A 12188-nucleotide genomic window follows, 5' to 3' on the forward strand; every position below is an offset into this window, starting at 1 on the left:
GTGGCTGGGGACTCAGGATCAGGAGATGGAAAGGGGCTGAGGACTGTGGTGGAGGAGGTGCAGGCTTACATGGTACACCCCTTGGTTGGGTGAGGATGCATGGATGGGATGGTAACTATGCCAATGAAATGATGGATGATGGAATGAATGTAAAGCTGATGTTCTCCCATGAAGACTATTGCACAATTCACAATAAAACATTAAAAAAAAGAAAAGAAAAAGAAAACAAAATTCTCACCACAGGACCAATAAACAAGCTGGGGGAACTGAAGAAAAATTTCAGGCCTCACCATTCATTATTGAAAGATTCTCTGGGCAAATTATTGGGCAGAAGCATCAAGAGAAGATGGAAGGAATACACAGAGTCACTGTACCAAAAGGAAATGGTTAATATTCAACCATTTCATGAGGTAGCATATGATCAAGAGCCAAAGATACTGAGGAAGCACAAGGTGTATTGAAGGAATTGGAATGAACAAGGCACTAGGAATTGATGGAATAATATTTAAAATCTTTCAAGAAAGTGAGGTGGAAGACAACTATCTGGCTGACTGACTGGAAGAGATCCATATTTGTGCCCATTCCAAATAGAGGTGACCCAATGGAATGCAGAAATCATCGAACAATCTCTTTGATATCTCATGCGAGTAAAGTTTTGCTAAAGGTAATACAGAAACAGCTACAATCATATATTGACAGAGAACTTCCAGAGATTCAAGCCAGATTCAGAAGAGGCCATGGAACAAGGGATATCATTGTTAATGTCCTATGGATCTTGGCTGATATCAGAGAATATCAGAAATATGTTTACCTGTGCTTTACTGAGTACGCAAAGGCTTTCAATTGTGTGGATCATGACAACCTATGTATAATATTACAAAGAATGAGTATTCCAGAACACTTAATTGTGCTCATGAGTAATCTGTACCTGGACCTAGAGGCAGTTTTTCAAACAGAACATGGGAACATTGAATGTTTTTAAAATTAAGAAAGGTGTGTGACAATGTTGTATTCTTTCACCATATGTATTTAACCTGTATGCTGAGCAAATCATCTGAAAAGCTGGGTTATATGAAGAAAAATGTGGCATCAGGATTGGAGGAAGACTCATTAACAACCTGTGATATGCAAATGATACAACCTTGCTAGCTGAAAGTTAAGAGGACTTAAAACATTTACTGATGAAGATCAAAGAGCGCAACCTTCGGTATGGATTATATCCCAATGCCAAGAAAACAAAAATCCTCACCTCTGGAGCAATAAACAACATTCTTATCATTGGAGAAAAGTTTGAATTTGTCAAGGACTTCATTATTCTTGGATCAACTATCAACACTCATGGAAGCCGCAGTCAAGAAATCAAATGACATATTGCAATAGGTAATTCTGCTGCAAAAGATCTTTTTAAGTGTTGAAGAGCAAAGATATAATCTTGAGGACTAAGGTGCGCCTGACTCAAGCCATGCTATTTTCAATAATGTCATATACATGCAAACACTGGACAGTAAATTAGGAAGACCATAGAAGAATTGATGCTTTTGTGTTATGGTGTTGGAGAAGAATATTGAAAGTGCCACGGGGGTGCCAAAAGAACCAATAGATCTGTTTTGGAAGTAGTGCAGCCAGAGTGCTCTTTAGAGTCCAAGATAGCTAAACTTCGTCTCTCGTCTCTCATACTTTGGATATTTTGTCAGGAGGGAGCAGTCGCTGTAGAATGGTATCATGTTTGATAAGGTAGGGGGTCAGAGAAAAAAGAGGAAGAATCCCAAGGAGGTGGATTGGCCAAGTCACAAAATCGATGACCTCAAACTTGACAACAGTAGTGAGGTTGACCCAGGATTGGACAATGTTTCTTTCTGCTGTGCATAAGGTCACTATGGGTGGGTAACAACTCGATGGCACCTAACAACAACAATGGCTAATAATCATGAACATTTCTTCATATGGTTTTGGCTGCCTTAATTTCTTCCTTTGTGAAGTGTCTTTCATGTTCTATGCCCTTTTTAAATTGGGTTATTTTTCTTTTACTTTTGGAGGTGCTGTAGTTTCCTACATATTTTAGAAATAAGTCACGTGTCTTATATGTAATTTCCAAAGATTTTTTTCCCATTCTGTGGGCTCCTTTTAAGTTTTTTGGTGAAGTCTTTTGATGCACATATGTTTCTAATTTTTGTCCCAATACTCTATTTTTTTATTCTTTCATTTGTGTAATTTTCATAATGTTTGGTTGTCTGTGAATGCTCTGTAATAGAGCCATTAAATTTGTCTCGATTTTTTCATTGGTGATCTTTATAAATATGGTATTCACATTTAAATCTTTATTCCATGCTGAGTTGATTTTTGTATATGTATGAGGTGAAGGTCTTGTTTCAATCTTTTGTATATTGATTCCCAGTTCTGCTAGCACCATCTGTTGAAGGGATAATCTCCTCCCCCGCAACGTTCTTAGGCCTTTGGTAAAGATCAATTGGCTGTGTGTGCATGGGTCAATTTCTGGATTAATAGATTCTGTTCCATTGATCTATGTGTCATTCATTTTATTATTACCAGGATGTTTTGACCACAGTAGCTATGTACTAAATTTTTTTTAAATTAGGGAGTGAGAGGCTTCCAACTTTGTTCCTCTTCTTATGTAGTGCTTTACTTATCCTGGGTCTCTTTTGTTTCTATATAAAGTTTGTAAATATTTTTTTTTCCATCTCTTTGATTAATGCCCTTGAAATCTGGATTAGGATTGCATTATATGTGTAGATTGCTTTGTGGAGTATTGACAGTTTCACAGTGTTACATTTTCCTTTCTGGGAGCATGGTATAGTCTGTCATTTTTGTAGGTCTCTTTTGGTTTCTTGTAGTAATTTTTGTAGTTTTCTATGTATATGTCGTTTGTTTCTCTGGATAAATTTACTTCTTAAGGAGGCTATTGTAAATAATATTGCTTTCTTAATTTCCTTTTCAGTGCTGTCATCAGTAGTACAGAGGAATCCAAATGATTTATGTATGCTCATCTTTTACCTGCCACTTTGCTGAATCTTCCAGTGAGGTCCAGTAGTTTTATTGCTAAGTTTTTGGGGTTTTCTATGTATAGTATCATATCGGTTTCAAATGGAGAGTATTTTAGTTCCTCTTTGTGGATTTAGATGCCTTTAATTTGCCTATCCTGCCTTAAAGCACTGGCTAAGAGTTCCAAAACAGTGTTGAATTGGAGTGGTGATAAAGAGCTCCTTTGTCTGGTTCTTGTTCACAAAGGAAAGACGTTCAGTTACTCTTCATTGAAATTGATGGTGGCTGTTGGCTTTGTATATATGCTCTCAATAATGCTGAGGAATTTCCCTTCAATTCCTTCTTTATTGAGTGTTGTTATCAGGAACGGATGTTGGATTTTGTCAAAAGATTTTTCTGTATCATTTGATATACTCATATAGTTCTTGTCCTTTTCTTTTATTATATGGCAAAATACATTGATTTATTTTTTTTTTTTTTCTAATGATGAACCATCCTTAGAGCCCTGATATGAATCCCACTTGGTTATGTTGCATTATTTATTTGATGTGTTGTTGAATTCTGTCGGCTAGGATATTGTTGAGAAATTTTACATCTATGTTCATGAGGGATATTTGTATATCATTTTCGTTCTTAGCGATGTCCCTTCTTGATTTTGGTATGAGGTTTATGATGGCCTCATATAATGTATTAGGACGTTTTACATCATCTGTATTTCAGAATAATTTGAGTAGAATGTTTGGTAAAACTCAGCTGGGCTTTTTTTGGTTGGGAGTTTTTTTTTATGATATGATCAACTTCTTCTTTTGTTATGGGTTGGTTTAAGTTTTGTATTTCACTCTCTGTAAGTTTAGGAAGGTCGTATTTCATATAAAAAAGTATCTACCTTTTCTAAGTTTTCAAATTTGTTGGAGTACAACTCTTCATGTTGTTGTTGTTGTTGTTATGTGCCGTGGAGTCGGTTCTGACTCATAGCGACCCTGTACAGGGTTTTCGAGGCTATAAATCTTTACGGGAGCAGAAAGCCTCATCTTTCTCCCACGGAACAGCTGGTAGTTTCGAACTGCTGACCTTGTGGTTCGCAGCCCGATTCGTAACTCTTCATAGTATTCTGCTATTATTCTTTTTATTTCCATTGGTTCTATTTGACATCATACATGTGGTCTATTTGTGTCATCTCCCTCTTTTCTATGGTTAGGTTTCGCAATGGTTTGTCAATTGTATTAATCCTTTTGAATAATCACCTTCTTGTCCATTTTATTCTTTTTATAATTTTTTTTTCTATTTTCTATCTCGTTTATTTCTGCTTTTATGTTTATTATTTCTTTTCTTCTGGTGACTGTAGGCTCTTTTTTTTGTTGTTTGTTTCTAACTTTGGTCTGTTTCTAACTGTTGGAGATGCTGTGTTAATGTCTTTATTTTGGTTCCTTCTTCTTTTTGGATGTGTTCATTTATTGCAATAATTTGTCTTCTCAGCACTGCTTTTGCTGTGTCCCAAAGATTTGGTATGCTATGCTTTCCTTCTCATTGGTTTCTAGGAACTTTGTGAGTTCACATTTAATTTCTTCTAATACCTACTAGCTTTTAAGCAGGGTGTTATCCAGTTTCCATGTTTTTGACTTTATTTCTTTAATCTTCCTATTGTTGATATGTAATTTTATACCATTGTGGTCTGAGAAGTTGCTTTGTAATATTTTGATGTTTGTAAATTTATAGAACCTTGTTTTGTGGCCTAACACATGTTCTATTCTGGAGAATGTTCCATATGCATTGGCAAAGAACGTGTATAGTTCTGTTGATGGGTCGAATGCTTTGTACAAAACAATGAGGTCAAGTTGGTTGCTTGTGTTGTTTAGTTCTTCCTTATCTTTAATGAGTTTCTTTCCGGTTGTTCTGTTCTTTTTCTCAAGTGGTGTGTTAAAATATCTCACTATGATTGTAGATTTGTCTATTTTGTTCTTATATATCTTGGGGTTCTTTCATTGGTAGCATCGACATTTATTATGGTTATGTCATCTTGTTTGATTGACACTTAATAATCATGAGATAGTGTACTTCTTTATCTCTTATGCTGGTTTTTGTCTTAAAGTTTATTTTATCAGAGATTGATAATGCTACTTCTGATTACTTTTTATTGCAGTTAACTTGGAATATATATTTTTTCTATCCTTTGACTTTTAATCTGTTTTTGTCTTTGTGTGTAAGGTGTGTCGCTTGTAAGCAGCATATTGGCGGCTCCTGTTTTCTTATCCATTCTGCCACATTCTTTCTCTTAACTGGTGCATTTAATCCATTGACATTCAGTGTAATTATCAATAGGTATGACTTAATTGCTGTCATTATGTTATTTTTTGTGTGGTACTCTTGGTTCCTTTATTATGCATGCCTTCCTGTACTGAGTTCATGTTTTTAGTGTTCTTTCTTAACATTTGCTTCTTTTTAAATGTTTACATATTCTTCTTATATCTTCATTGTCTTCTTAGGCTGTGAAGTATTACTTTTCTTTGAGGTTACCCTATGATTTACTGATTTTCTCCCCTATTTGAGACTGTCTATTTTATTTTGCAATGTACCTGACCTCCTCACCACTTGGATCTGTTTTCCTATATTTTTCCCTTCTTTAACCATGTTATCATTTTTTCTTTGACTGACCTCCCAGGTCTTCTGAATTAGTTGTTGTAATTATGCTCTATTCTGCACTCTTCTATCTGTCGACTCGTGTCCAGGTGGTGTTGCCAAGTGTGTCAATATCTGGCTGTTGTCTGTTCATGTTGATTTTCAGTCCAAAGAACTCTCTTTAGGATGTTTTGAAGTGCTAGGTTGGGTGTTTTGGTTTTTCCTTTTTGAGAGAGTTCTTTTTCTAAGTCTTTTATAATAATGGTCTTATGCAGTATTTTTGCTTTTGTGACTGACTAATTTCACTCAGCACAATGTACTCAAGGTTCATTCATATTATACGGTGGCTTGCAGCTTCCTTGTTCTTCAAGGTAGCATAGTATTCCATTGTGTGTATGTACCACAGTTTGTTCATTCATTCTTCAATTGAAGGGCATTTAGGCTGTCTCCCTCTTTTTGCTATTGTAACTTGTGCTGCAATGAACATTGGTGTGCATATATATCTACTTATGTTATGGCTCATATATTTTGTGGGTAAATACCAAGTAGAGGAATTGCTGGATCATTTTCTATTTCCAAACTTCTGAAGAAATGCCATATTGCTTTTCAGAGTGTTTGGACAATTTTGCAATCCCACCAACAATGTAAGAGGGTCCCAGTCTTTCTGCATCCTCACCAGCATTTATTGTCTTCTACTTTTTTTTTTTTTAATCTTTGCTGTTATTGCTGGTGTGAGATGATATTTCATTGTAGTTTCGATTTGCATCTCTCTAATGACTAGTGATCATGAACATTTCTACATATGTTTGTTGACTGCCCCGATCTCCTCCTTGGTGAAGTGTCTGTGCATATCCTATACCCATTTTTAAATTGAGTTATTTGTCTTTTTCTTATAGAATTGTTGTTGTTTCTTATGTAATTTAGAAATGAGTCCCTTATCTGATGTATTGTTGCAAAATATTTTTTTCCCATTCTATGGGTTTTCTTTTTATTCTTCTGGTGAAGTCTTTTTATGCACATACATTTTTAATTTTTAATATGTCCCAATCATCTATTTTGTCTACTTTTGTTTGTATAATTTTCAAAATGCCCTGAATTATAACCTTCATATTTGTCCCTATTTTTTCATTGATGACCTTCATAATTTTGGGATTCACATTTAGATATTTAATCCATGTTGAGTTCATTTTTGTATAGGGAGTGAGGCAAAGATATTGTTTAAATCTTTTGCATATCACTTTCATGTTCTGCCAGCACCATCTGTTAAAGAGGCTATCTCCTTCCCATGCAATATATCTAGGCACTTTGTCAAAAATCAGTTGGCTGTATGTGGATGGGTTAATTTCTAGATTCTCAATTCAGTTCTATTGATCAGTATCTTTCATTGTACCAGTACCAGGCTGTTTTCACCACTGTAGCCATTAATAAATTTTGAAATTGGGGAGTGAGAGGCCCCAAACTTTGTTCTTCCTCTTAAGCACTGCTTTGCTTATCCTGGGTCTCTTTGCTTTCCGTATAAAGTTAGTAACTGACTTTTCCATCTCTTTGAAGGATATTGGTCAAATCTGGATTGGGATTTCATTATATGTGTAAATTACTTTGGGTAGTACTGACATTTTCATCATGTTGAGTCTTCCTATCCAGGAACATGGTATAAACTTCCACTTCTGTAAGTCTCTTTTGGTTTCTTATAGTAGAGGTTTGTAACTTTCTTTGTATAAATGCTTTGTTTCTCTGGTTGCATTTATTCCTAAATATTTCATCCTTTGTGCGGCGATTGTAAATGGTATCGCTTGGCTAATGTCCATTTCAGGGCTGTCGTTGTTACTATACAATAATCCAACTGATTTTTGTATGTTGGTCTTAAACCTTGCCACTTTGCTGAATCTTCCAGTGAGGTCTAGTAAGTTTTTTTTACTGAGTGTTGGGGGTTTTCTATGCATGGGATCATATTGTGTGTAAATAGAGAGTTTTACTTCCTCTTTGCCAATTTGGATGCCTTTAATTTCTCTATCATACTGTATAGCTCTAGCTAAAACTTCCAAAACAATGTTGAATAAGAGTGGTAACAAAAGTCATGCTTGTCTGGTTCCCGTTTTCAGAGGGAAGATTTGTTTCCCTCTATTCAGAGTGAAGTAGGCTATTGGTTTTATAATATGCTCTTGCTTATGTTGAGGAATTTCCCTTCAATGCCTACTTTGTTGAGTGTTTTTATTAGGAATGGATGTTGAATTTTTTCAAATGTCTTTTTTGCATCAATCAATATGATCATGTGGTTCTTTTCTTTTTTCTTATTTACATGGTGAATTACCTTGATATTTTTTCTAATATTGAGCCATCATTGCATCTCTTTTATGAAACCCACTTGGTCATGATCTATTATTTTTTTGATGGGCTGTTGGTTTCTGTTAGCTAGGATTTTGTTGAGAAATTTTTGTACCTATGTCCATGGGAGGTATTGGTCTGTAATTTTCTTACTTAGTGATGTCCTTCCCTAGTTTTGGTGTGAAGGTTATGCTAGCTTCATTAAAAGTATTAGGGAGTTTTCCATCCTCTTCTATACTCTGGAATAATTTGAGTAGAAATAGTGTCAGTTCTTCCCTGAATGCTTGGTAGAACTTGCCCGTGAAGCCATCTTGGCCTGAATTTCTTTTGGTTGGGAGTTTTTTGATGCCATGATCATTTTCTTCTTTTGTTATAGGTCTGTTCAAGCTTTCTACTTCACTCTGAGTAATTTTTGTATGTCATGTTTTTCTAGAAATATATCCATCTTGTCTAAGTTTTCAAATATTTTGGAATACAACTCTTCATAGTATTATTTTATTATCCTATTGATTTCGTTCCGTTCCGTTGTGACATCGCCCCTGTACTTTCTAATGTGAGTTCTTTGTGTCCTCTCCCTCTTTTCTTTTGTTACTTTTGTCAATGCTTTGTCAATTTTTTAATCCTTTCAAAGAACCAGCTTCTTGTTCTGTTGATTCCTTCTATAGTTTTTCTGTTTTCCATGTCATTGCTTTCTGTTCTTGTCTTTATTATTTCTTTTATTTTTGTGACTTTAGGTTTCCTCTGCTGGTCTATTTCTAATTGTTGGAGATGCTGTATTTGTGTGTTAATTTTGTTTTTTTCCTCCTTTTTGATGTGCGCATTTGTTGCAATAAATTGTCCTCTCAGCAGTGCTTTCGATGTGTCCCAAAGATTTTGTTATGTTATGTTTTTAGTCTCATTTGTTTCTAGGAATTTTTTAAATTCACGTTTTATTTCTTCTTTTACCCAGTCACTTTTCAGCAGGTTGTTATTCAGTTTCAATGTATTTGACTTTTTTCCTTGGTCTTCTTATTTTTGATTTCTAGTTTTATAGCATTGAGGTCTGAAAAGATGCTTTGCTGTATTTGGATGTTTGTAAATGTATGGAGTCTTGCTTTTTGACCTAACACATGGTCAATTCTGGAAAATGTTCCATGAGCACTGGAGAAGAATGTATATTGTGCTGTTGTTGGTTTGGATGCTCTGTACACATCTATGAGGTCAAGTTGGTTGATTGTATTGTTTAGTTCCTCTGTAGGTTTGCCGAGTTTCTTTCAGATTGTTCTGTCACTTTTCGAAAATGGCATTTTAAAATCTGCCACTATAATTGTATATTTATCTATTTATTTCTTCAATTCTAGTAAGGTTTGCGTCATATATCTTGGAGCTCTTTTATTTGGAGCATATATATTTATTAAGGTTATATCGTCTTGGTCAATTGACCATTTGATCATGCAATAGTGTCTTTCTTTGTCTCTTATGCTGGTTTTTATCTTAAAGTTTACTTTATCAGAGATTAGTAGTGCCATTCCTGCTTGTTTATTATTGCAGTTAGCTTGGTATATTTTTTTTCAATCCTATAACTTTCAGTCTGTTTTTGTCTTTTTGTGTAATGTGTGTCTCTTGCAGGCAGCATATTGAAGGGTCTTGTTTTCTTATCCATTCTGCCACTTTCTGTGTCTTCACTGGTGCATTCAATTCATTGATATTCAATGTACTTATTGATAGGTATGAATTAATTGCTACCATTATGTTAAATTTTTGGTAGTGTTGTTCATTCCTTAGTTTTCCATACCTTCTTGTGCTGAGTTTGTGTTTTGTGTGCTATTTCTTGTCGCTTTCTTCTTAGTTTTCATGTTTGTTTGTTCTGCTTGGAAGTTCATTTTCATGTTAAGTTGTGAAGTACTAACTTTCTTTGGGGTTAACTTTTTTTTACATTTAAGAGAATTGATTGTATCCTGTAATCTACCTGACATCCTCATCACCTGAATCTCTGTATCTATTTTGACATTGTTATAATATTGATCTTCGGTTGACCTCCCAGCTCCTTTGAATTCTTTGTTGTAGTTTTGTTCTGTTCTGGAGTCTGTTATCTGTCGATTGTGTTCCAGGTGGTGTTTCCACACTGTCAATCTCTGGTTGTTGTCTGTTCTTGTTGGTTTCCAGTCCAAACAACACCCTTTAGGATGTTTTGAACTGATGCTTTGTTTTTGCTAAAATCTTTTAGATTCTGTTTATCTTGGAATGTTTTGATTGCACCATTGTATTTGATTGATAGTGTTGCTAGATAGACAATTCTTGGTTGGAAATTATTTTCTTTTAGGATCTTGTATATGTCTCCCCATTGCCTTCTTGCCTACTTGGTTTCTGCTGAACAGTCAGAGCTTAATTTGATTTGCTTGCCTTTTTAAGTGACACTTCTCTTCTCTCTGGCTACTTTTAGAATTCTCTCTTTGTCTTTGATTTTGGAGAGCTTGATTATTAATATCTTGGTGAATTTCTTTTGGGGTCTATCATTCCTGGGGTGCTTTCGGCTTCTTGAATCTATATCTTCTCATCTTTGAATACGTTAGGGAAATTTTCTTCTAGAATCTCTTCAGCAATCTCCTCTGTGGATTTCTCTGATTCCTCCTGTTCCAGGATGCAAATAATTCTTAAGTTGTGCCTCTTCATATTGTCCCGCATGAATCTTAGACTCTCTTCAGATTTTTTTATCCTTTTTTTTTTTTTCTGCTTGTTCTTCTATCTTAGCAGTATTGAGTTATTTGTCTTCCAGCCTGCTTGTTCTTGCTTCCATCTCTTCTATTCTGCTCCTTTCCCCTTTCATTGTATTATTCATTTCTGATATTTTATTATTAATCAACTGGACCTCTTTTTGCAGGTTTTGAATTGTTTCCAATGCTGTATTAATCTTGTTTGATTGCTCTTGTAGTACTTTCCTAACTTCTTCCTTATTTTCCTCTACCACTTTTTGGAGCATTTGGATTTGTTTTCATATCATTTTTCTGGATTCATTCTCAGACAAATTCAAAACGGTTCTTCCTCTTCTGAGGAGCCTTTGTCTGCCTCTAACGTGTTTGTCTCAGTTATTCTTTTCTGTTTTTGGACATGTTTTGAGATTGTTTGTTGTGTTTGAGGTATTTTGCTTGTCATTTCCAATAGTTATGTGTTTTTTTTTTTTTTTTTTTTTTTTTTAACGCTTAAATGGATGTTTGTTTTTGTGTTATTAAACTTACTGTGTGTCTCCTGGTAGATATGATCAGGATATAGGCTTCCCTTTTTGCATATAATGTTTAGTAACTGTTCTTGGCTCTTGTCTCAATGGTGAAATATTATGGGGTATGCTTGTTGCTTGGCAATATGGCCATGATAGCTGTCTCTTCTTGGGTAACATAGGGAGAAAAAGCTCCCACCTCCAGGAAAAATGTGTGATCAAAAGGCCCAAAAGTAGAAGCAATATAAAAGCAGAGACAATTACCTCCAATTTGGAGCAAAGATAAAATTATGTGTGTGCACCATAGAAACCTCCCATAGTGGTTGTGGCGTCCACTCACTCAGGCCCCTTCCCTAGTCACCACTGTTGAGGTGCGCAGATAGATATTGAGAAGTTAGTCGGAGAAAGAGTGTTTACTATTTTTGTCTCTGAAGGTCAGTTAAGTATCTAAGTGTGCACAGCATAATTCTTGAATTAGTTGCATTTTTTATGTTGGGGTTTTACAGATTGTTCATATGGTTTGTCTCTCAGGCCATATCTGTATTTTTATTCTTTGCGGTTGTTGTTGTTGTTGTCAGGTGCCATCGAGTCGGAACCGACTCATAGAAACCCTATGCACAGCAGAATGAAACAATGTCCGATCCTGGGCCAATCTCATTACCGCTGCTACACTTGAGTCCATCAATGATGCTACCTGGCCAATACAACTCATTAGGGGTCTTCCCCTTTTTCTCTGACCCTCCACCTTACCCAGCATGACATCGTTCTCCAGCGACTGTTTCCTCCGGACAATATGTCCAAAGTATGAGAGACGAAGCTTAGCCATCCTGGCCTCCAAGGAGCACTCTGGCTGCACTTCTTCCAAAACACCTGAATTTAGAAATCATCTTTCCGGTAGTCAGGGGTTAATTGTCCCCAACAAGTTAACTTTAGGGCTGGGACCCAAAGACAGAAGTCAAAAGCAGCTGCCAAAGGATTTGCCCTTGGACCAATGGGGCTTTTTCTCCCTGTGCCATGGGAGAGCTGTGGTCTCAATGCTTGACTTTTTGGGGGG

This window comes from Chrysochloris asiatica, unplaced genomic scaffold (assembly GCF_000296735.1).
Source record: "Chrysochloris asiatica unplaced genomic scaffold, ChrAsi1.0 scaffold00534, whole genome shotgun sequence".
Lineage (NCBI taxonomy): Eukaryota > Metazoa > Chordata > Mammalia > Afrosoricida > Chrysochloridae > Chrysochloris > Chrysochloris asiatica.